General features: G+C 45.2%; 1 protein-coding gene across 3 annotated transcripts in view; it reads left to right on the top strand.

Moving 5' to 3' along the window:
- The window catches only part of OCA2 (OCA2 melanosomal transmembrane protein), an 809,946-nt gene that overhangs the window by 46,677 nt on the left and 740,581 nt on the right, over positions 1-22,688 (top strand). The window contains exon 2 of one of the 3 annotated variants that reach the window (XM_069757833.1): positions 2,122-2,203. The exons of the other annotated variants lie outside the window; for them this stretch is intronic. The gene's annotated coding sequence lies outside the window, so the exon portion shown is untranslated. The remainder of the gene's footprint in view (positions 1-2,121; positions 2,204-22,688) is intronic. 3 annotated transcript variants of the gene reach the window in all.

The raw sequence follows: 22,688 nt of genomic DNA, 5'->3' as shown, positions 1-22,688 counted from the left end.
ATATTTTCCTGAGGATCCTTGGGATCAGTGCGAGAGGAGGGAAAGTATATAACAGACCCCTGCTCCAAGACAGAGAGAGCATCTACCCCCGCAGGGTTTTCCCAAGGGTTCAGAGAGTAAAAGGTTCTGACTTTTGCATTCCATCTTACTGCGAATAAGTCTACCTCTGGTGTTCCCTGCAGTGGCACAGTTCGCTGAATACCTCGTTGTTTAGCTCCCATTCCATCACTGATAGTTTTTCCCTGCTCAGAAAGTCTGCAACCTGGTTCTCTGTGCCCTTTAGATGCACAGCTGAAATTGAAAGGACAGATCTTTCTGCACATCTGAAAATCCAATCCGCCAGATTCTGTAATCTTGGATGTCTCGGGCCTCCTTGATGTTGCAGGAAAGCAAACGTCGTTGTGTTGTCTGATAGAATCTTTAGGTGTTTGTTTTTCAGCAAGGTCTGTGCTAAATAAATGACCTTCCAAACTGCATGTAGTTCCCTGAGGCTCGAGGAATTCTTGCTGTCTTCCGAACTCCATTGCCCCTGGTAGTATCTTCCAAGGACCTGACCACCCCAACCTTGTTTGCTTGCGTCCGTGGTTATCATGACTGTTGGAGACTGAATCCATGAATCACCGACCTGAAGATTTCTGGGAATGGTCCACCAATATAGAGATCATCTGACCTGGTGGGATACACGGAATTCTTTGTCCAACGAGCTCTGCCTTCTGTCCCAGCAAGCGAGAACTGCCCTCTGCAGCTGATGGGAATGAAACTGGCTCCAACTGACACAGGGAATACAGGCTGTCATCTCTGATGGAGACCCGACTTCTTGAAAAATGATGAAACCGGTTTATTAAATCGGTCAGCTTCCCCTCTGGAAGAAGCTATTTCCTGATGCTTGAGTCCAGGATGACTCCTAAAAATTTTATTCTTGGTTTGGGTGTCAGGTCTGACTTTCACCAGTTCACTACCCATCCTAATTTCTGCAGCGTGGAGACCACCAGTTGACAGTTGATTCTGAGCTGATTTACCAAATCTGCCACTATTAGGAAATCGTCTAAATAGGGTACTATCGTGACGTCTCGATTTCTCAAATAAGCCACTACTTCTACCATAAGTTTTGTGAAAATTCTGGGCGCTGTTGCTGAACCAAATGGGAGGCAATGGAATTGGTAATGGTAAATCTTTCCTTCTTTTTCCACCGCAAATCTGAGGTACTTTTGGTGGTCTGCAAAGATTGGAACGTGGTAGTATGCACTTTTTAAGTCTAAAGTGCACATTACCAAATTTTTCCCCAGCAGGAGAATTGTAGATTTTATGGATTCCATATTGAATCTCTTGTATACCAGCCAACTGTTTAAGGGTCTGAGGTTTATTATAGTTCTGGATTCTCCTGAGGGCTTTTTTTTTTATAGAGAAGAGGCCTGATTAATGACCTCTTCCTACCTTCAGAGGAGGTACTGGTGATATTGCTGCTACCTGCAGGAGTTCCTGAATGCCCAACCACATAGGAGAGGTTGAAGAGAGATGGACGTTGGACACAAAATTTTTTTCTGGGGGTAAGGAGTCAAATTCTATTCTGTATCATTGGGCAATAACCTGGAGAACCCAAGGGCTTGTGGAAATCCTTTCCCACTCTACCAGGAAATTCAACAGCCATCCCCCTACCCGGATGGCGTCATTTCCTTCGGAACCCTGAAGCCAGGAAGCAACCCTGAAGCCAGGAGCAGCATTGCACTGGTGCTGCTGAGGGACCCTATTACTTGGGTGTCAGCAAAGCAGAGTCTTGTGGTGGGAAGGAAGAGGCCGAGCCCCTCGATCCTCACTCTCTGCACAGGACGGATGGATCTCTCGTCGTTCCTATCCACAGTGGGACAGGAAAAAAACACTGAAGGGTGGTAAGAGGAAGGTCCTTTTAAACTCTCGTGGTTTCCTGTCCCACTATGGATGAGAAGGACGCCTAGATGGTGCTGTCAGGTGATGACCTGGAAAAAAAACATTTTGCGGATTCTTACCGGTAAAAAACTGTATATGTCAAAAGGACATTGTGGGGATATCTTGACATATACCCCAACCCTAGGGGAAAAAAGGAACTGAATATAGTGTTAATTGATATTTTTTGCTTTCTTTTAGCTTCCTCTCTGTGACACTTATTTTTTGGCACCAACCTCTGTAAGGCAAATTCTCCAATACTGCTTAACTACTACAAGAAAATGTAAGTGTATTTGCTTTCTGCTGCTTTGCTAATTACTGCAGAGACTCTGAAAAAGCTGCTTATATCTTCTGCACTGTAAAATAAAAATGTAATGGATTGAAACTTTACTATCTGAACACAAGGAAATTGCTTCATTTACTAAATTTCCAACTAATGTTATGACAGCCAGTACTGACAAATGGAATGTGGCTACAAAATAAAGGTTCATCATTGATGATAATTCCTTTTATTACTGCAATCTCAAGGTAAAGCAAAAACGGCAGGCACTGTTGATTACATAAGCTACAAATAATTTGGTTGTGATAGTACTCTTCAGAAGCTCCTTGGTAATCAAAACACAGGAGAAGATAATTATGTACCAGCTTACATGAATGTATTCAATTTAGCATTAATGGTAGGAAGTTTTACACAGCAGCTCAGAAAAGATTCTTGTACAGTACATATCTTATTAAAATTTCATGAGTCTATATATCAAAGCAATTGTAGGATATAAGTATTTCCAGAAGTATCAGTGAGAAAGGCTTTCTTAAATTATACGTTTTTCATCATTTGATGCAAAGTTTTCATTAGTAATACTGTAAGCCAATCCACTATGATCACCAGTATGATTATACAGATTTTCAGAGTTTGGCTACAGGAATTAATCTATTTTGTGGATATTTTCCAAAAAAATGAAACTGGTAGGTGTGCAGAAATATTAATTTCCCTTTAACGTGCACAGGATTTGCATTTTAGGGCATCAATTTTTGTAAACACAGAAAACAGTCTTTTTTCAAATCAATATAAAATATGAAATATAAATGTAAAGGTAGTCGCGAGTGCAAAAAAAGGTATTTCATGCATTTGGCTGCAAACAGGACAACACCACAAAGTTGTCAAAAATCAAACATATAAAAAAATCATATAGTTTGTGCCTATATATACCATCTATACTAATAAAAAAAACATTTTTAATAGATATGGCTAAAAAATGCATAGATATATCAATCCCTAAAAAGTGATTCATATAGATGTAACCTGAAGCTTGGAGTCCACTTAATCCAATGCAGATTTTTCTTAATCCAGCTATTCGTGCACATCAATAAACTCTAGATAGCAAATATTGCGGTTTTTTTTTACCTCTTTTTTAAGGCGATATTAGAGTCCACAATAGGGTTGGGTAATTCCTCCTTGCGTCCCTCTTAGTTTATATAATGGTCGGAGTATAGGAATCAAAGCAGCATCTCAAAAATTAGACGTCTTCAGGAGCACTGTCCCAGCTGGTGACAGACGCTCCCTCAGCCTCCTTCCCAGTGGTGCAAGAGCTCACCAGGCTCATAATCAAGGTATGTAGTGTCGCGTTCAGCCGGCAGGACCTTGAGTGACGTCAGTTGTCACGTGACCAGCAGGAATACGAGGCGCTGTTAGAACCAAATCCATTTAGGATTTCCATCTAGAGAGTTTATTGATGTGCATGAATAGCTGGATTAAGAAAAATCTGCATTGGATTAAGTGGACTCCAAGCTTCAGGTTACATCTATATAAATCACTTTTTAGGGGATTGATATATCTATGTGTTTTTTAGCCATATCTATTAAAAATGTTTTTTTTTATTAGTATAGATGGTATGTATAGGCGCAAACTATATGAGTTCTTTTATTAAATCAAGTCACCATTAGAGATTAGAGAGTGTGCTCATCCCTATTCGTTACTCGCTTGAGTATCAATATGCTCATATGCTCATGATGATCGTTACTAGTTGAGTATTTATTTTAATTCTCGAATGGGAGCTCGAGTCCCCACCCCGCATTCTTGGCACTTTTTAGACAGCCAATAAACATGCAGAGATATCCTGCCAGTCACAGTAATGCCGTAGCCATCTTGGTTGTGGTATTACCGTACTTGGCTGGCTGCATATCATCATTGGGTCTATTTAAGACCAGTGACACTATGCTCGTCACACAGTACCCCGGAAACAGGCAGAGCAGGGAGAGGTGCTGGAGAGGGGGACAGAATTGTAGCTGCATATTAGACAGGGATACGACCACATTTTTTTTTATTTCTTTCAACTACAACAGCAGCCCTTCTTAGAAGTAATAATAAATCAATATTAATACTGCTGTTAGCAGCACTTAGGGAGAGATTGTAATGAAGGGACAGGATAGTGCTAATTGTTAGTGATGAGCGAATACATCCGTTACTTGCATGAATAGTATGGCATTCGGGCTATTTATTACTAAGCAAGTAATTAGGTATTCACCTCGGTATATTCGAGTGACCTCCCCCAGCATGTTTGGTGCTTTATTTGCAGTCAATGAACAGCTGGCTTGCCAATCACAGTAATGCTGGCGCTATCTTTGATGTGGCATTACTGTGATTGGCTGGCCTTCCAGCATCATAGGGGGATATTTAAAGGTTGCTGGCTCCATGTTGCACACATTGCAGCCAGAAATAACATAGGGAGAGAGTAGTTTGAGTGCAGGGAAAGTGAAAGTAGTGTAGGGAGAGTGATAGGAGTTTATACTGAGCGTTTATTCATTCCAAAAAGCTCTTTTAAGAGCTGGAAACTGTCAAGATTACTTGTTTTTGTTTGTTAGGTGGGAACTTAAAAGTGAGAGATTTAATAGGAGGGTCAGTGGGTGAAAGGCAGGCATCTGGGTGTACTGATCATTGTAATTACATGGTGTAGCTCTCTTCTGTTTTCCACTTAAAATACCTAATATTTGTCTAGCAGTTTTACGACTGGTGCAATACGGGTACACAATCGTACGTGACAATTTAGCAGGGGCAATAATCTTCATTACTCTGCATTTGCAGTGGGTCAGCAAGGGAATCAATTGAGAGTCCAAGTTTCCATTGCACAATGTGCCAAGTTTTCACAAGGTACAAAGCTTTAGCCACGTGGGGTATACATGCATGACTACTAAGTACTTGTTGCAGAAGCAGGAGGAGGAGGCGATTTCATTAACAAAATGGGTTTGGATGGTAAGGGATGGATGTTAACACAACTTGTCAACAAAAACATTAGGCTTGCTTTTACATTAAGTTGCTGTTATCCATAGGGCTTACAAAGTTGCCCTAAATCCAGTCCTTGTTCAATTTTAGAAGGGTCAGCCTGTCTGCATTTTCTGTTGACTGGTGTGTGCGCCTTTCCATTATGATTGCACCAGACAAACTAAAAACCTGCACTGACAACACACTTTCAGCAGGGTTAAATGTGGAGCTTGGACAACCAATAGTTAACGGGCACTGAAGAATAAGGAAGGATGCTGGTATGGTCACTTAAGTAGTCCGTCACCATCTTGGTCAACTTCTCCATCCTCGTCAAAGCTACACCCACAGATAGCCTTTGCTGATGTGATGGTCTCATGAAAATGTGTCAGTTGGTGGACATTTCCCTCCCCCGAGTTGGACCTGGTGTGCGTGGCCCTCCCATGTAATCCTTGTGTGTGAAAAAAGCCAGTACCTCTGCCAGCAGCGTTGTCTGAGGGTAATCTTTTTAGCAAGTGTTCCACAACAGCCCTCTGGCAAACATGCACTGAAAATGACACGTTTGCCTCCAACATGAGAGAAGCAAATTTCTCCTTGGACCATGGGTCAAGAAAGGTGCACAGCTGGTATTTCATGATGGACAAAATGTGTTTCACGCAAGGGTCTTGGGATAGGCATCAGGATATGAAATCTGCCATGTGTGGCAGACTACAAAGAGTCATACATTCAGTCTCCTCACCAGGAAGAACACTAACCATCCTCTCCTCCTCATGACCCATGGCCTCCTCCTTCTCCTCTTCAGGTCATCCATGCTGGACAGACATGAAGCTGGGATTGGGAGTCCCCTCTGTAGCACAGACCAAAAACTCTTGTTCCGCCTCCTCCTGTTTCTCATCATCACCCAATGTGGCTTGAGAATACTGTGTGAGGCTGGGCTGTGTTATCATCCAAAGTAAAATTTTGCTTCATAGACACTTGCTCTGCATTCAAAGCTTCCTCTTTGAGATTTTGCAGTGAAAGGTTTTTATAGACAAAGTAGTGAGATGGATATGCTGAAAATAGTGTCATCTGCGCTGAACATCATGGTGCAGTACTCAAAGTTTTGAAGAACCTCAGAAATGTCATCAATTCACACCTACTCGGCAGTTATGTGTGGGGGCTGGGTGTTGCTCTGATGGGTATTGAGAAGCTGTCATTCAGACACTGCTCTCTGCTGCTTGCTAAGCCTTGCCAAAATATGAACAGCCTACCGCCTCAACACATTTATCTCACTATTTCCTGTGTTAGGTTGGGTTCACACTTGAGTTTGGCTGGTCTGCATATGGCTGCATACTTCCTCCTTCAAGCTCCGCCTACACTGCCTACTTCTGCATGCATCCTGCGTACTGATGTTTAACATTGAGTATGCAGGGACATGCGTTGTATGTGAATGCATCCGCAGGTTGCATTTTGATGTGCCCGCCGACCGCACAGGAACGCAACATGTCAATCAATCAATATATATATCAATTAATTTTGGGCTGCTCTTTTACATTGAATCCCAATTTCCCACATCCATGAGTTTGGCAAGCACTTATACGCTACCTGGGGTTGCTTTCTGACCTGATATAAGCTGGTCAATAGACCGAGATTATATCTAATGAGGAACTGGTGGCAGCATACTGGTTACTGTGGATCCTGGCAGTGACGGAGGTTTATATATATTCCTGGCCTAGGACTGGTGATATGTACACCGCCCTCACTGCAGAGAGCCTTGATAACCAGTACATAACAGGGCAGCTTCTCTGGCGACTTATCCTAGGTGCAGTTCCCTGACTAACCTGAGGGTAAGTGGGCGCCAGAGAGCTGTGACTGTGTAAGCTCCTGGTGATGGCGGTGGGATATCTTTATTCCTCCAGCTCTCATTCATCACACCAGGCATTCTGCCCATCTACTGGGGTGTTTGGCTGCCATGTGCTTTTTCATGCAGGTGGTGCTCAATTTGGCAGTGTTCTTGGTTCTTCTTAGCTTAGTTTGGCAGATTATACAAATTACAGTTTTTTTTGTCTGAAGGAAATTCAGAAAAAAACTGCCGTACAGGGGAACAATGCATCTTTGGCCTGTAGTGGGTTCTGTGGAATGCAAGCCTGCAAGGGCAGGGTCGTCTCCCCTCTATATCAGTCTGTCAGTGTTAGTTTGTTTACTGTACGTGATATCTGTAATTTGTATGTTACCCCATCTATTGTATAGCACCATGGAATCAATGGGGCTATATAAATGAATAATAATAATAATAATAGTTGACAGTCAAACCACTACCTCTTCTTTCCTGTTTTTGTGCTACAGACTAATCCCTGTCTGCACTGCTGTGCTCGCTAGGCATGCCACCGTGCCAGGTTGGATCACTGGCATCATCATTGACCACGTCATCTTCCAATTCCTCAATCTGATTCTAATTCTGAGTAGCAATTTTAGGCTGACCTGATGGCAACTGTGCGTCATGATTATCCTCCACCTCCTCAGACATGAATTGACCTTCCCCATCGTAGCTTTCTCCTGGCCTGGTGCTCCAATATTTGGGCATCACAGCATTCCACCTCCTCTTGACCCTCTTTAATGGTGCACATTGAGAGGCCTGACAAATTACGAGGGAATGTAAACAGTTCCTCGGAGTGGCCAGCGTTGGGGTCATACGTCTCCTTGGACTCTTGCTGGTGGGAAGAAGGAGGACCAGGTTGAGGATTTAGAGGCCAAGCCTCTTGGCTACGGAGACTGGACCATGTGGAAGACTTGATGGTGCTGCTTGTTAACACACTGGAGCCTTTGTCTGCCATCCAACCCTCAAAATCCTGGCAATTGTCTGGGTTTGTCAGTGGTGTACTGCGCTGACCTCATTTTGACAGGAAGCTAGAATGAGATCCAGCTACCTTCTGATCTGTAACTGCGCAGGCTTGTGCAGATCAATGGCACTCCTGTCTTTAACTTCAGAAGGCTGCTTCCAAGTAAAATGAGGCTTGTACATGTTCATGACATGGGTTTCAGGCCTGACAGACTGACCACAATACAGGCCTTTGCTTGCATACAATGCATTCAGAATTTAATTCTAATGCTTTTGGTGTCTGGTAGAATACAATTTACTGACAATGATCATACAGCCCTCCCCCCCCCCAACTCCTGTATTATATTCACCTTACAGTGGCTTCACCCGCTATGACAGTTGTTCCATTGAGAGCCATTTGCAAAAATGAACTGTGGAGCCTGCAAAACGCAGGTTTCACAGCACCTGCTGACACTCTGCTAATTGTTAGCGAGGGCCACATAATGACATGGTGGTGGACATGGTGGTGCTGGCAGGCAAAGCCAAAAATTCAAATGGGCATGTTTTAGCTGGCATTGTAAAGTGATGGGGACTATGTATTCCACTATCTTGTTAACTATTTGGCATGAGGGAGGGATCTCCAAAATGTTGGAGTGAGAGCCCTCACAAATGTTAAATGAAAAACTAAAGCCAAAACACTCCAAGAGAACAATGCTAAAGGAGAAGTATATATATATATATATATATATATATATATATATATATATATATATATATATATAGTTTTATTTATTTTTGTTTAATGTTATATACATGTAATTCTGAAGAAAAAAATGGTTCTCGGCATTTTTCCCTTTAAAAAAAGTTTTGATTTGGTAGTTTTTTTTAAAAATCCTTAAAAGCGGCACAATATTCTAACAACATTATTCCTAGATACCATATGTGAGGCAGAAGGGCATGCAGGCATCTTCCCCATGCTGTTCCCATTTAGTGTTAGCCCTGTCCAATCAATTTCAGTTTTTTCCCATGCCCCCAGACTTGCTTGTTGGGTCTAGCTGAAAAATATTTGGCTTTCCCATTGACTTGCATTGAATTTGTTATTCGGTTCGAATACACTGATATTAGAAATTATTCATGCAAATTTTCCTGAATCCTAATATTTCACAATTCGATCATCCCTATTAATTGCACTTCCTTTTTTTTGCTGCAACTCATACCAGAAACCATTCTCAGAGCTAATAATATTACTTTTTGCCCTTAATCCTGCAAATTGTTGTGAGTAGGGAAATATTGTACACTATTTTTACTGCTGCAGTTGTGTGTCAAAAGCATACAGCAAGACTTGGTTGGATCTCAAAACATCAGTATATTACTCCTGCAGTGTAACCAGTCCATCTGGGGTGTGCATGCAAATTTTCCAGCTATAGTAATACTGCAAGTTTTTTTTCAGCAGTCAAATATTATACGGCCTTTGTTATGCTACAGTTGTGCATCAAAACAAAAAAGGCACACTTCTTTTGTAAGAAATAGCATCGCTATATTGATACTGCAGCATAAGTCTATATGAGGTGGGCCAATTCTACTGCGATGGTAATACTGCAACATTTTCACTATATTAATATATAATATTGTGAAACCACCGCACTAAACTGAGGCTAGAACAATCATAGATTAAAAATTACAATATCAACATTTGGTGATATTGTGCAGTACCTACTTATAGTGTTGCTGCATTCGTAGTGTATGCCTATGGGACCTTTGTGAGCAGGGAGTTTGCCCCTGGCTGCAGCAGTTTGCTAAAAGGTAGAATGTACAAGGTGTAAAAATTATATTATATTATTTGGACCCGCAGAATGAATTGCCAGGGGTATTGGTGAAATGCACTTACTCTTTTTGAAACTGTGTAAACTGATCATGATCAATTTACACAGTGTCAAAAAGAGTAAGTGTATGATCAGTTTACACAGTTTCAAAAAGAGTAAGTGCATGATCAGTTTACACAGTTTCAAAAAGAGTAAGTACTGCATAATATCACCAAATGTTGATATTGTAATTTTTAATCTTTAATCTATGATCGTTCTAGCCTCAGTTTAGTGCGGTGGTTTCACAATATTATCTATCAGTTAATCCTTTAACAGGGTCCTACACAGAACCTGTTGTCACCACCTGTGGCTCCCGTCTTATCCTATCAGGGGATTATGCGACAGTGTATAACATTTTTTAAATATATAATATGTAATTTAAAATGGGCAAGGCATGTGGTAAGAGATGGGGATGTGGACATGATGCTGATGGTGAGTGCAAAGGCAAAGGTTAAACTGTTTGCAAAACAAGCACACACATTATGTTGATCTAGCTTCCTTACCTACTTTGTAGGGGGGCGTGGAACACCACTCTTGAAGCCAGACCAGTGGGAAAAGGTTGTTGGATGGAAAGCACATAATGCTTCCAGTCACTTTGACAGCACCACCCTGTCTACCACATGGTCCACTCTCAGTAGCCGTGATTCCGGACCACATAATCCTCACCCTGATCTTCCTTCCTCCCACCATGCAGAGGGCCCAGGAACAAGTGATCCCACACTTGGAGATGTTAACAGCTCATTGGAGTGTCCATTTATAGATTCTGGCCTCTCACCTTGCTGTTTCAAGCTGTACATGTGGAGATCGCATGTAACAATGTCCAAATATTTGTGCAGCCTTGCTCACAAGAAGGCAATGGTGGGAAAATGAAATTACTGTCACAAGAGGTGGCTGATGATGAAACACAATTGCCAACAAGTGATGTTGTTAAGTCAGCAAGTCAGGAAGAGGACCAGTGTGCGTTAATGGAAGATGAGGTGGTGGACAATGAAGTCACTGACCCACCCTGGGAAGGTGATATAGAGAAAGGACAGCAGTGCACAGGGGGAGGTATCCACAGCACTACAACAGGCAGCGAGAGGCAGTGGGGTGGCCAAATGTTCCCTAGAGGTCCAACACGGTTGACGTTGCCAAGCCAAGGGTTAGGTGTTTACGAGTCTAGCACTTTTTTTAAAGACAGTCCAGTTAACCTCAAAAAGGAGTTTTGCAACATCTGCCATGCCAGCATCAGACGGGTAGCACAACAACCAGCCTGACCACCACCAGCATGCTCAGGCACATGCAAGCAAAGCACCTGACTACTTGGGCTGAATACCATGGTCCAGAGTATATACCAGAGGTCCAGGGTGCTTCTTCCCCTGTTCTACTTGGTATATCACATAAAAGCTCAATAAAATACATTTATGTTTGTGGGTGTGACGTGAACAAGTGTGGACAAGTTCACAGGGTATGAATACTTTTTAAAGGCACTGTATACATTGTAGATGTTAAAGGGGTTGCAAAGGCATATAGTATCAATTACTTATTCTTATGATGCATCAATATCAGATCAGAGGGAGGTCCAATATCCGGAACACTCTGTAATCAGCTGTTGAATGGAGCTAAAAACAATAGCTCTTTTAGGTGTTTCATTGTGGCACATCAGTGCCTATTAAAGAGAAACTCATCATTCCAAGAAAAAACAGTTGTGATACATATGGTAATGAAAGCAATTGTGAAAATTCGACATTTGCACTGTTTTGTAAGTGCATCTTCTAAACTCCTGTCCATTACTCTGCTTACTGCATATAGTTTAATTTCCTTAATAACACTAATTAGTAATTTGCACAGAATTAGGAATAGTCATTTCTAAGTACCATGGCATAGTAGGTTAAATACGTTATGAACTTAGAAGCATGAAATTAATAATTTCGAGTTTTGTCCTTTAAGAGGCTACTTTGACCATTAAGACCATTAAATCAATTTCAAAGAAAACACAAACACAATCATCCATGGTTAATTGGAATTTCATGGATATGGATTAAATCCTTGGTGCCTGACTCCTTAATTGTAGCAAGTATATGCTTGTTTCTTAATATTCTGCCATCTAAGATATCTTGTAATGCTGCAAAAAAGTAAAGGGACTGTCTAAAAAAAGCAGTTAATGTGTTAGAATAGCAAGAATTTCTGCTTATCTGGGTAAACAGCAAGCTCCAGATGTCTGGTGATCAAGGTTGCAAGCAAAGAACAGTGTGTTGTCCTGACTAGGGTTGAGCGAAATGAATCGGTCATTTTCATAAGTCGCCGACTTTTGGCAAAGTCGGGTTTCATGAAACCCGACCCGATCCCTGTGTGGGGTCGGCCATGCGGTACGCGACCTTCGCGCCAAAGTCGCGTTTCATTTGACGCGTTCAGCGCCATTTCTCAGCCAATGAAGGAGCACGCAGAGTGTGGGCAGCGTGATGACCTAGTTCTCGGTCCCCACCATCTTAGAGAAGGGCATGGTAGTGATTGGCTTGCTTTCTGCGGCGTCACAGGGGCTATAAAGCGGTGTGCACGCCGATCGCCATCTTACTGCTGCTGATCTGAGCCTAGGGAGAGGTTGCTGCCGCTTCATCAGAAGCAGGGATAGCGTTAGGCAGGGAATATAAACCCCCAAACCGCTTGTTCTGTAGCGATTTCCACTGTCCAACACCACCCTTTCTTTGCAGGGACAGTGGAGGCTAGATTTCAGTGCATCAGCTCTGTAGCTTATTAGGCTGCCTTATAAGGCTCCCTGATAGCTGCATTGCTGTTTGTACGCCGCTCTGCAAACCAACTGCTTTTTTCAAAGCACAAATCCTGTTGTTCCTTCCTTTCTGCACAGCTATCTTGTTTGTTTGTCCACACTTTTGTGTGCAGCAGTCCTTTTTATTGCTGCCTGCCATACTTTTCTGAGATTACTGTAGGGAGATAGTACCGTATTTTTCGGACTAAAAGACGCACTTTTTCCCCCCCAAAAAAGGGGGGAAAATGGGGGGTGCATCTAATAGTCGCAATGCAGGCTTACCTAGGTGGCAGAGGTGCGGTGGCAGAGGTCCGGTGCGGGGGTGTGGCGGCAGAGGAGGCGCAGTAAGCGGGGTCCCTTTCCCCGGTATGGTGATGCAGCAGGCCCGGTATGCAGCAGAGCCGGGTGAATCCTCTTGTTATCGGTGGTGGCGGCCATTTTCTGGAGGCCGCGCGTGCGCAGATGGAGCGCTCTGCTTCCCGGGGCTTCAGGAAAATGGCCGCCGCGATCTCCATATGCGCACGCGCGGCCTCCCACGGCCATTTTCCTGAAGCCCCGGGAGCAGAGCGCTTCATCTGCACACGCGCGGCCTCAGGAAGATGGCCGCGCCCACCGATAACAAGAGGATTCACCCGGCTCTGCTGCATACCGGGCCTGCTGCATCACCATACCGGGGAAAGGGACCCCGCTTCCTGCGCCTCCTCTGCTGCCACACCCCCGCCACCGCACCTCTGCCACCGGACCTCTGCCACCGCACCTCTGCCACCTAGGTAAGCCTGCATGGTACGCCAGGGACCCCTCTCACGCCATACCTCTCACTGCACCTCCTGATCCCAGCACCTCCTGATCCCAGCACCTCCTGATCCCAGCACCTTCTCATCCCAGCACCTCCTGATCCCAGCACCTCCTGATCCCAGCACCTCCTGATCCCAGCACCTCCTGATCCCAGCACCTCCTGATCCCAGCACCTTCTCATCCCAGCACCTCCTCATCCCAGCATCACCCCACCTTGCCTCCTGTGACCCTGCTCTGCCACCGCCATAAGATACTGTAAATTCGGACAATAAGACGGACCCCCATGTTATAAAAAATCTTTTTTTCTGCAATTTTCACCCCAAATTTGGGGTGCGTCTTATGGTCCGGTGCGTCTTATAGTCCGAAAAATACGGTAATTGTAGTACAGTCCTTTTTTTAAAAAAAATATATCTTCAAGCCACTTTCTGCTCCTGAAACTGTGTAGTGTGAAACAGTGGGCCTGTATTTTTCTGCACTGTCCCACACCTAAAAAGGGAGATTTATATTGCGAATCAGTGCATCTGTGCCAGTCCAGTCTGTTGTATCTGTCAGTAGAGTTGAGCGACCTTGACCTTTTTAGAGTCGAGCCGGGTTTCGCGAAACACGACTATCTCAAACGTCGAGTCGGGTGGAATCGGCCGATTATCGCGAAAAGTCGGGGATCGACCGAAACACGAAACCCAATGCAAGTCAATGGGGGAGCATAGTCGGCAGTGAGTAGAGGCCAGGAAAACATGTACAGAGCCCATTGTATTGGCAAAAACATCCATTCTTGCTACTGAAGCTTGTCAATCGTAATTTAGCTTATAATAATTGTAAGGCATTTGAAATTGGGGGTCATTTGGCTAAAGTTGTGGGGGGTAGGGCTGGTTCAAGTAATTAGTGTGCCCAGTAAATCTGGACCACATCACTGCAGTGGAGCAGGGAGAGGTAAGTATTTCAACTTTGCAAGTGCTGTGATCCTGAGCAAGCAGGGGGGGCCCACTCGTTGGCATTGGCACTGGCACAGGGCCCCTCAAAGTACAGCGGTGTGTTTGCACGGCGGGGGCGCCTCCCACCGGCAGCAACACTTTTGCATACCATGAGAGGCCCTGTGCCAGTGACGTCGCCAACTAGTATTCCTCCCCCCACCTGATGAATGAACCTGCACTTTCATCTGCACCTTCCTGTTTGTCCCCGTGTAAGGTGGTATGGTATGCGGGAAGGGGGACCTGACTTTCAGCAGGGTCACAATCTTGCAGTGTAGCGTGCACGGGAAATGTTGCATTATGGGTCAATGTACCAGCAGACTCATCTATCACTGGCTGGGCAATGGGCAGGATGAGGAGGAAACACAGATATAGGCCCAAAGAATAAAGTGGGCTAAATGCAGTTCAAAATTGGTAACACAGGACTAATCAGGGGGCATTGCAGTGGAGGACAACTGGAATGAGAGGCTGACACAGAGAGTAGGCCCAAATCAGTAAGTATTCTAAATGCAGTTCAAAATTGGCAACAGTAGTAAACCGGCGGCACAGCTTTGTTCACTGGAGGAGAACAGCAAAGAGCGGCAGACACAGATAGAAGGCCCCAACCCAACTAGTAGGCCTAATGCAGTGTAGTTTTCAACAACTACTAAACGAGAGTCGGAAGACCGAAGCAATGGAGAGGAAACCTGGGGAACACCTTGGAGTGGAACACACCGTCTCTACACCCCATACCCAATTTGCAGGTCTAATGCAGTGTAGTTTTCAACAACTACTAAACGAGAGTCGGAAGACCGAAGCAATGGAGAGGAAACCTGGGGAACACCTTGGAGTGGAACACACCGTCTCTACACCCCATACCCAATTTGTAGGCCTAATGCAGTGTAGTTTTCAACAACTACTAAACGAGAGTCAGAAGATTGAAGCAATGGCGAGGAAACCTGGGGAACACCTTGGAGCGGCAGACACCGTTAGTAGGCCCTACCGAAGTAGTAGCCCCAATGCAGTTTTCAAATTCCTAGAGGCTGAAAACAAGACTATTGACGATTTGCTTTTTTCAAAAGAGGACAGCTGTATTGAGTGACGCAGACAGACACAGGTAGTAGGCCTTAAACCAAAAATGTGGCTCAATGCAGTTTAAAAAAGGTTACAGGGGTACACAGGCAGCATTGCTCTGGTCAGTGGAGGACAATTTCAATAGTGGACCGCAGACAGACTTTGTACGCCTACTATTAAAAAAAGGATGCTCTATGCAATTAAAAATAGGTTCCAGGGGTCCACGGGCAGCAGTGGTGTGGTCAGTGGAGGAGTGTTGGAAGGAGGGACCGCAGACAGGCGTAGTAGGCCTAACATAACAAAATTAGGCTGTAGGCACTTTAAAATTGGTTCCAGGGGTACACGGGCAGCAGTGGTGTGGTCAGCGGAGGACAATTTGAATTAGGGACTGCAGACAGACTTTGTAGGCTGTCCCCTGTGGACCATGCATCCAACACATTAACCCAGTGCGCCGTAATGGACACGTAACTTTTTGTGGACATGCCTACTGGTCCATGCGTCTCTTGTCAAGTGCACCTTTCTACTGTTTGATTGCCTGAGTGCTATGACAATGCAGACTTTTTCATGCCGGTGGAGGGCTGGGATGGCTTTTCTCGCAAAAGAAATGTCGACTGGGTAGCTTGAACTGTGGTACAGCGTAGTTCATCTCGGCTTTCTAAATATAAAACAAAGAAAAAAAGGAGGCTCCATGCACTTTCAGCTGGGTTCCAGGGGTACACGGCCAGCATTGGTCTGGTCAGTGGAGAACTATTAGAAGGAGGGACCGCAGACAGGCTTCGAAGGCCTAACATAATAAAATTGGGCTGTAGGCACTTTAAAATTGGTTCCAGGGCTACACGGGCAGCAGTAGACAGGTCAGTGGAGGCCTAGTGGAAGGAGGGACCGCAGACAGGCTTTGAAGGCCTAACATAATAAAATTGGGCTGTAGGCACATTAAAATTGGTTCCAGGGGTACACGGGCAGCAGTAGACAGGTCAGTGGAGGACTAGTGGAAGGAGGGACCGCAGACAGGCTTCGAAGGCCTAACATAATAAAATTGGGCTGTAGGCACTTTAAAATTGGTTCCAGGGGTACACGGGCAGCAGTAGACAGGTCAGTGGAGGACTAGTGGAAGGAGGGACCGCAGACAGGCTTCGAAGGCCTAACATAATAAAATTGGGCTGTAGGCACTTTAAAATTGGTTCCAGGGGTACACGGGCAGCAGTAGACAGGTCAGTGGAGGCCTAGTGGAAGGAGGGACTGCAGACAGGCTTCGAAGGCCTAACATAATAAAATTGGGCTGTAGGCACTTTAAAATTGGTTCCAGGGGTACACGGGCAGCAGTAGACAGGTCAGTGGAGGACTAGTGAAAGGAGGGCCCGCAGACAGGCTTCGAAGGCCTAACATAATTAAATTGGGCTGTAGGCACTTTAAAATTGGTTCCAGGGGTACACGGGCAGCAGTAGACAGGTCAGTGGAGGACTAGTGAAAGGAGGGACCGCAGACAGGCTTCGAAGGCCTAACATAATTAAATTGGGCTGTAGGCACTTTAAAATTGGTTCCAGGGGTACACGGGCAGCAGTAGACAGGTCAGTGGAGGACTAGTGGAAGGAGGGACCGCAGACAGGCTTCGAAGGCCTAACATAATAAAATTGGGCTGTAGGCACTTTGAATTCTCTTGCAGGGGTACACAGGCACCATTGGTGTTGTCAGCGGAGGCCGATTGTAATGAGTGTCTGCCAGTTAGTAGTCCCAACCAATAAATACATGCTAATGTCTCGCATTACAACAAAACGAAACCACAAAAGGGTGCAATCATTAGGTACAGGGGTGGACTCCTCTGCGTAGTTTCAGACCTAGTAATTTGGCGCAAAGTATTTACTTGGGTAAATATAGGACACTGCCCCTGACTATGTTAAGTACCATCATACATGTCAATACAATGGTATTGTCAGTGGCAGGAATTTAAGGATGTCAGCGCATAGACTAAACATTGGTGGAACTGTGAGAGATAATTGTGCAAGTGGTAGAGCAATGTTTGAGCTGGGGGTGGGGGAACTCTCTTGTGGCCGGCGGTACAGGCCCAGGGCCCCTCATGTTACAACAGTGTGTCTGACGTTGGGTGCACACCACCACCGCCAGAGACACTTTATTGTACTATGAGGGACCCAGTGGCAGTGCCATCGACCAAAAGTGGGCACACCCACCTCTTCAGACAAACAGCACTCTCACGGGTGCTTGCGCCAAGTGGCGAGACCACGGCCCCATGGGGGGAGTTTGGCCATTTAGGGAGGTGTAAACATGTCGTATGCTGGACAATCAGCTGCTGCAAATTACGAGATTGGAAAAGTCATTCAGAGTAGTACACAGGCAAGACCTTTTCATAGGAAAGCTAGGTGTCGGCCGGGCAAGGTGGGGCAAAAGAATTCGAAATCCAGTTGTGGTTCATTTTAATGAAGGTTAGATCATCAACATTTTGGGTAGCCAGACGAGTCCTTTTTTCGGTTAATATTGAACCTGCAGCACTGAATACTCTTTCTGATAGGACACTAGCTGCCGGGCAAGCAAGCTCCTGCAATGCATATTCTGCCAATTCTGGCCAGGTGTCTAATTTGGATGCCCAGTAATCAAATGGGAATGACGGTTGAGGTAGAACATCGATAAGGGATGAAAAATAGTTAGTAACCATACTGGACAAATGTTGTCTCCTGTCACTTTGAATTGATGCAGCAGTACCTGTCCTGTCTGCGGTCATAGCAAAATTACTCCCCAACCTGGTCAGAAAACCCCTCTGTCCAACGCCACTTCTGATTTCTGCACCTCTAACACCTCTGGTCTGCTGCCCCCTGCAGCTCGTGTGAGAACGATCACGGGCGCTGTGTGCTGGGAATGCCTGAAGCAAACGGTCAACAAGAGTTGATTGTTTGGTTGCTAATATTAGTTCCAAGTTCTCATGTGGCATAATATTTTGCAATTTGCCTTTATAGCGAGGATCAAGGAGGCAGGCCAACCAGTAATCGTCATCCTTCATCATTTTCGTAATGCGTGTGTCCCTTTTGAGGATACGTAAGGCATAATCTGCCATGTGTGCCAAAGTTCCAGTTGTCAAATCTGTGGTTGTGCTTGGTTGAGGGGCAGTTTCAGGCAAATCTACGTCACTTGTGTTCCTCAAAAACCCAGAACCCGGCCTTGCCACGCCACCAATTTGCAGTAGCCCCGGAGAAGCTTCCTCATTAAAAAAATACTCATCCCCATCATCATCCTCCTCGTCCTCCTCCTCCTGTTCGCCCGCTACCTCGTCCTGCACACTGGCCTGACCAGACAATGGCTGACTGTCATCAAGACTTTCCTCTTCCTCGGCTGCAGATGCCTGCTCCTTTATGTGCGTCAAACTTTGCATCAGCAGACGCATTAGGGGGATGCTCATGCTTATTATGGCGTTGTCTGCACTAACCAGCCGTGTGCATTCCTCAAAACACTGAAGGACTTGACACATGTCTTGTATCTTCGACCACTGCACACCTGACAACTCCATGTCTGCCATCCTACTGCCTGCCCGTGTATGTGTATTCTCCCACAAAAACATAACAGCCCGCCTCTGTTCGCACAGTCTCTGAAGCATGTGCAGTGTTGAGTTCCACCTTGTTGCAACGTCTATGATTAGGCGATGCTGGGGAAGGTTCAAAGACCGCTGATAGGTCTGCATACGGCTGGAGTGTACGGGCGAACGGCGGATATGTGAGCAAAGTCCGCACACTTTGAGGAGCAGGTCGGATAACCCCGGATAACTTTTCAGGAAGCACTGCACCACCAGGTTTAAGGTGTGAGCCAGGCAAGGAATGTGTTTCAGTTGGGAAAGGGAGATGGCAGCCATGAAATTCCTTCCGTTATCACTCACTACCTTGCCTGCCTCAAGATCTACTGTGCCCAGCCACGACTTCGTTTCTCTCTGCAAGAACTCGGACAGAACTTCCGCGGTGTGTCTGTTGTCGCCCAAACACTTCATAGCCAATACAGCCTGCTGACGCTTGCCAGTAGCTGGCCCATAATGGGACAACTGGTGTGCAACAGTGGCAGCTGCGGATGGAGTGGTTTGCCGACTGCGGTCTGTGGACGAGCTCTCGCTTCTGCAGAAGGACGAGGAGGAGGAGGAGGGGGTGCGAACACCTACAGCCAACTGTTTCCTAGACCATAGGCTAGGCAGAACTGTCCCGAAATTGATGTCCCCTGTGGACCCTGCATCCACCACATTCACCCAGTGTGCCGTGATGGACATGTAACGTCCCTGGCCATGCCTACTGGTCCATGCATCTGTTGTCAGGTGCACCTTTGTACTCACAGATTGCCTGAGTGCATGGACGATGCGCTCTTTAACATGCTGGTGGAGGGCTGGGATGGCTTTTCTCGAAAAGAAGTGTCGACTGGGTAGCTCGTAGCGTGGTTCAGGGTAGTCCATCAGGGCTTTGAAAGCTTTGCTTTCAACTAATCGGTAGGGCATCATCTCTAACGAGATTAGTCTAGCTATGTGGGCGTTCAAACCCTGTGAACGCGGATGCGAGGATAAGTACTTCCTTTTTCTAACCAGAGTCTCATGTAGGGTGAGCTGGATTGGAGAGCTGGCGATCGTGGAACTAGCGGGTGTGCCGGTGGACATGGCAGAATGAGAGACGGTTGGAGACGGTATTGTTTCCGCCGGTGCCCTACATGCAGTGTTTCCTACTACGAAACTGGTGATTCCCTGACCCTGACTGCTTTGGCCTGGCAAAGAAACCTGCTCAGATACTGCAGGTGGTGCGGAAAATGGTGGCCTTACAGTGACGGCAGGGATGTAGCGTTGCTGACTAGCTTCATTGGCCGAGGGTGCTACAACCTTAAGGGACGTTTGGTAGTTAGTCCAGGCTTGCAAATGCATGGTGGTTAAATGTCTATGCATGCAACTTGTATTGAGACTTTTCAGATTCTGACCTCTGCTTAAGGTAGTTGAACACTTTTGACAGATGAATTTGCGCTGATCACTGGGATGTTGTTTAAAAAAATACCAGACTGCACTCTTTCGAGCCTCGGATCCCTTTTCAGGCATTGCAGACTGAGCTTTAACCGGATGGCCACACTGTCCTCCAACAGGTTTTGGCTTTGCCACGCGTTTTGTCCCATCTACGGGCCCGGCAGATGGAACCTGCTGTGATGTTGATGCCTGCTGCGGCCCCTCCTCCTCCGCTTCAGAACTACTGCCGCCTGCACCCTGTTCCCCCAATGGCTGCCAATCGGGGTCAACAACTGGGCCATCTATAACCTCCTCTTCTATCTCGTGTGCAACTTCGTCTGTGTCACCGTGTAAGTCGGTGGTAGAGCGTTCGTGACGGGGCAACATAGTCTCATCAGGGTCTGATTCTGGATCAGTACCCTGCGAGGGCAATGTTGTGGTCTGAGTCAAAGGACCAGCATAGTAGTCTGGCTGTGCATCAGTGCACTCCATGTCAGATTCAACCTGTAATGGGCATGGCCTTTCTAAGCCAGTGACGGTATGTGTAAAGAGCTCCATGGAGTAACCCGTTGTGTCGCCTGCTGCATCCTTCTCTGTTGTTGTTTTTGCTGAAGAGGACAAGGAAGCGACTTGTCCCTGACCGTGAACATCCACTAACGACGCGCTGCTTTTACATTTACCCGTTTCAAAAGAGGAGGCATAAGAGCTAGAGGCTGAGTCAGCAAGGTAAGCCAAAACTTGCTCTTGCTGCTCCGGCATTAAAAGCGGTTTTCCTACTCCCAGAAAAGGGAGCGTTCGAGGCTTTCTGTAGCCAGACGACGAACCTGGCTCCACAGCTCCAGACTTAGGTGCAATATTTTTTTTCCCACGACCACCTGATGCTCCACTACCACTACCATCATTACCAGCTGACAATGAACGCCCACGGCCTCGACCTCTTCCACCAGACTTCCTCATTGTTTTAAAAACGTAACCAAAGTAACGGTATTTGTTGCTGTCAAACAACTTACACGGTGAGCTATAACTTCAGTATGATTTAGATATCCCTTTACAGGTGGGTGAGACCGCAAGGAAAATCAGGCACAATGTTACACAATCTGTTTTCGGTGGCACCAAATGAGAGAGATGCCACACACGCAGGACTGTCACTCAAGCACAAATGTCAATATTGATCTCCCACTTTTTTTTTTAACTTTTTCAGGGAGAATTTAGAAACCAAATAAAAACAATTGATTTTTTTCAGGGAGAATTTAGAAACCAAATAAAAAAAAATAGGCTTTCTATGGCTGACTATTTGAGAGAGAGAGATGGCACACCCAGGAGTCAAGACTGGCATACAAGCAGAAAGGCCAATATTAATCTCCCACTGATTTTTTTTTATTTTTTCAGGGAAAATTTAGAAACCAAATAAAAAAAAAATAGGCTTTCTATGGCCCACTATTTGAGAGACAGAGATGGCACACCCAGGAGTCAGGAATGGCACACAAGCAGAAAGGCCAATATTAATCTCCCACTGATTTTTTTTAATTTTTTCAGGGAGAATTTAGAAACCAAATAATAATAAAAAAAGGCTTTCTATGGCCCACTATTTGAGAGACAGAGATGGCACACCCAGGAGTCAAGACTGGCACACAAGCAGAAAGGCCAATATTCATCTCCCACTGATTTTTTTTATTTTTACAGGGAGACTTTAGAAACCAAATTAAAAAAATGACTTTTTCAGGGAGAATTTAGAAACCAAATAAAAAAAAAAATAGGCTTTCTATGGCCCACTATTTGAGAGACAGAGATGGCACACCCAGGAGTCAGGAATGGCACACAAGCAGAAAGGCCAATATTAATCTCCCACTGATTTTTTTTATTTTTTCAGGGAGAATTTAGAAACCAAATAAAAAAAATAAATAAATAGGCTTTCTATGGCCCACTATTTGAGAGAGAGATGTCACACTCAGGACTGGCACACAAGCCCAAAGGCCAATATTAATCTCCCACTGTTTTTTTTTTATCAGGGAGAATTTATAAACCCCACAAAAAAAAACAGAAAAATAAAAAGGCTTTCTATGACCCACTATGTGAGAGAGATGGCACACACAGGGATGGCACTAGCAGAAATGCCAATCTTAATCTCCCACAACTTATTTTTTTAGGGAGAATTAAAAAAAAACAAAAAAAAAACAGGGACTGTCCTACAATTACTATCTCCCTGCAGTAATCTCAGCCAGGTATGGCAGGCAGCAATAAGGAGTGGACTGATGCACAAATTAAATAAAAAGTGTGGACAAACAAACAAGATAGCTGTGCAGAAAGGAAGGAACAACAGGATTTGTGCTT

This window comes from Ranitomeya imitator, chromosome 3 (genome assembly GCF_032444005.1).
Source record: "Ranitomeya imitator isolate aRanImi1 chromosome 3, aRanImi1.pri, whole genome shotgun sequence".
NCBI classification, from domain to species: domain Eukaryota; kingdom Metazoa; phylum Chordata; class Amphibia; order Anura; family Dendrobatidae; genus Ranitomeya; species Ranitomeya imitator.
This window is presented reverse-complemented; position numbering and strand designations above follow the sequence as displayed.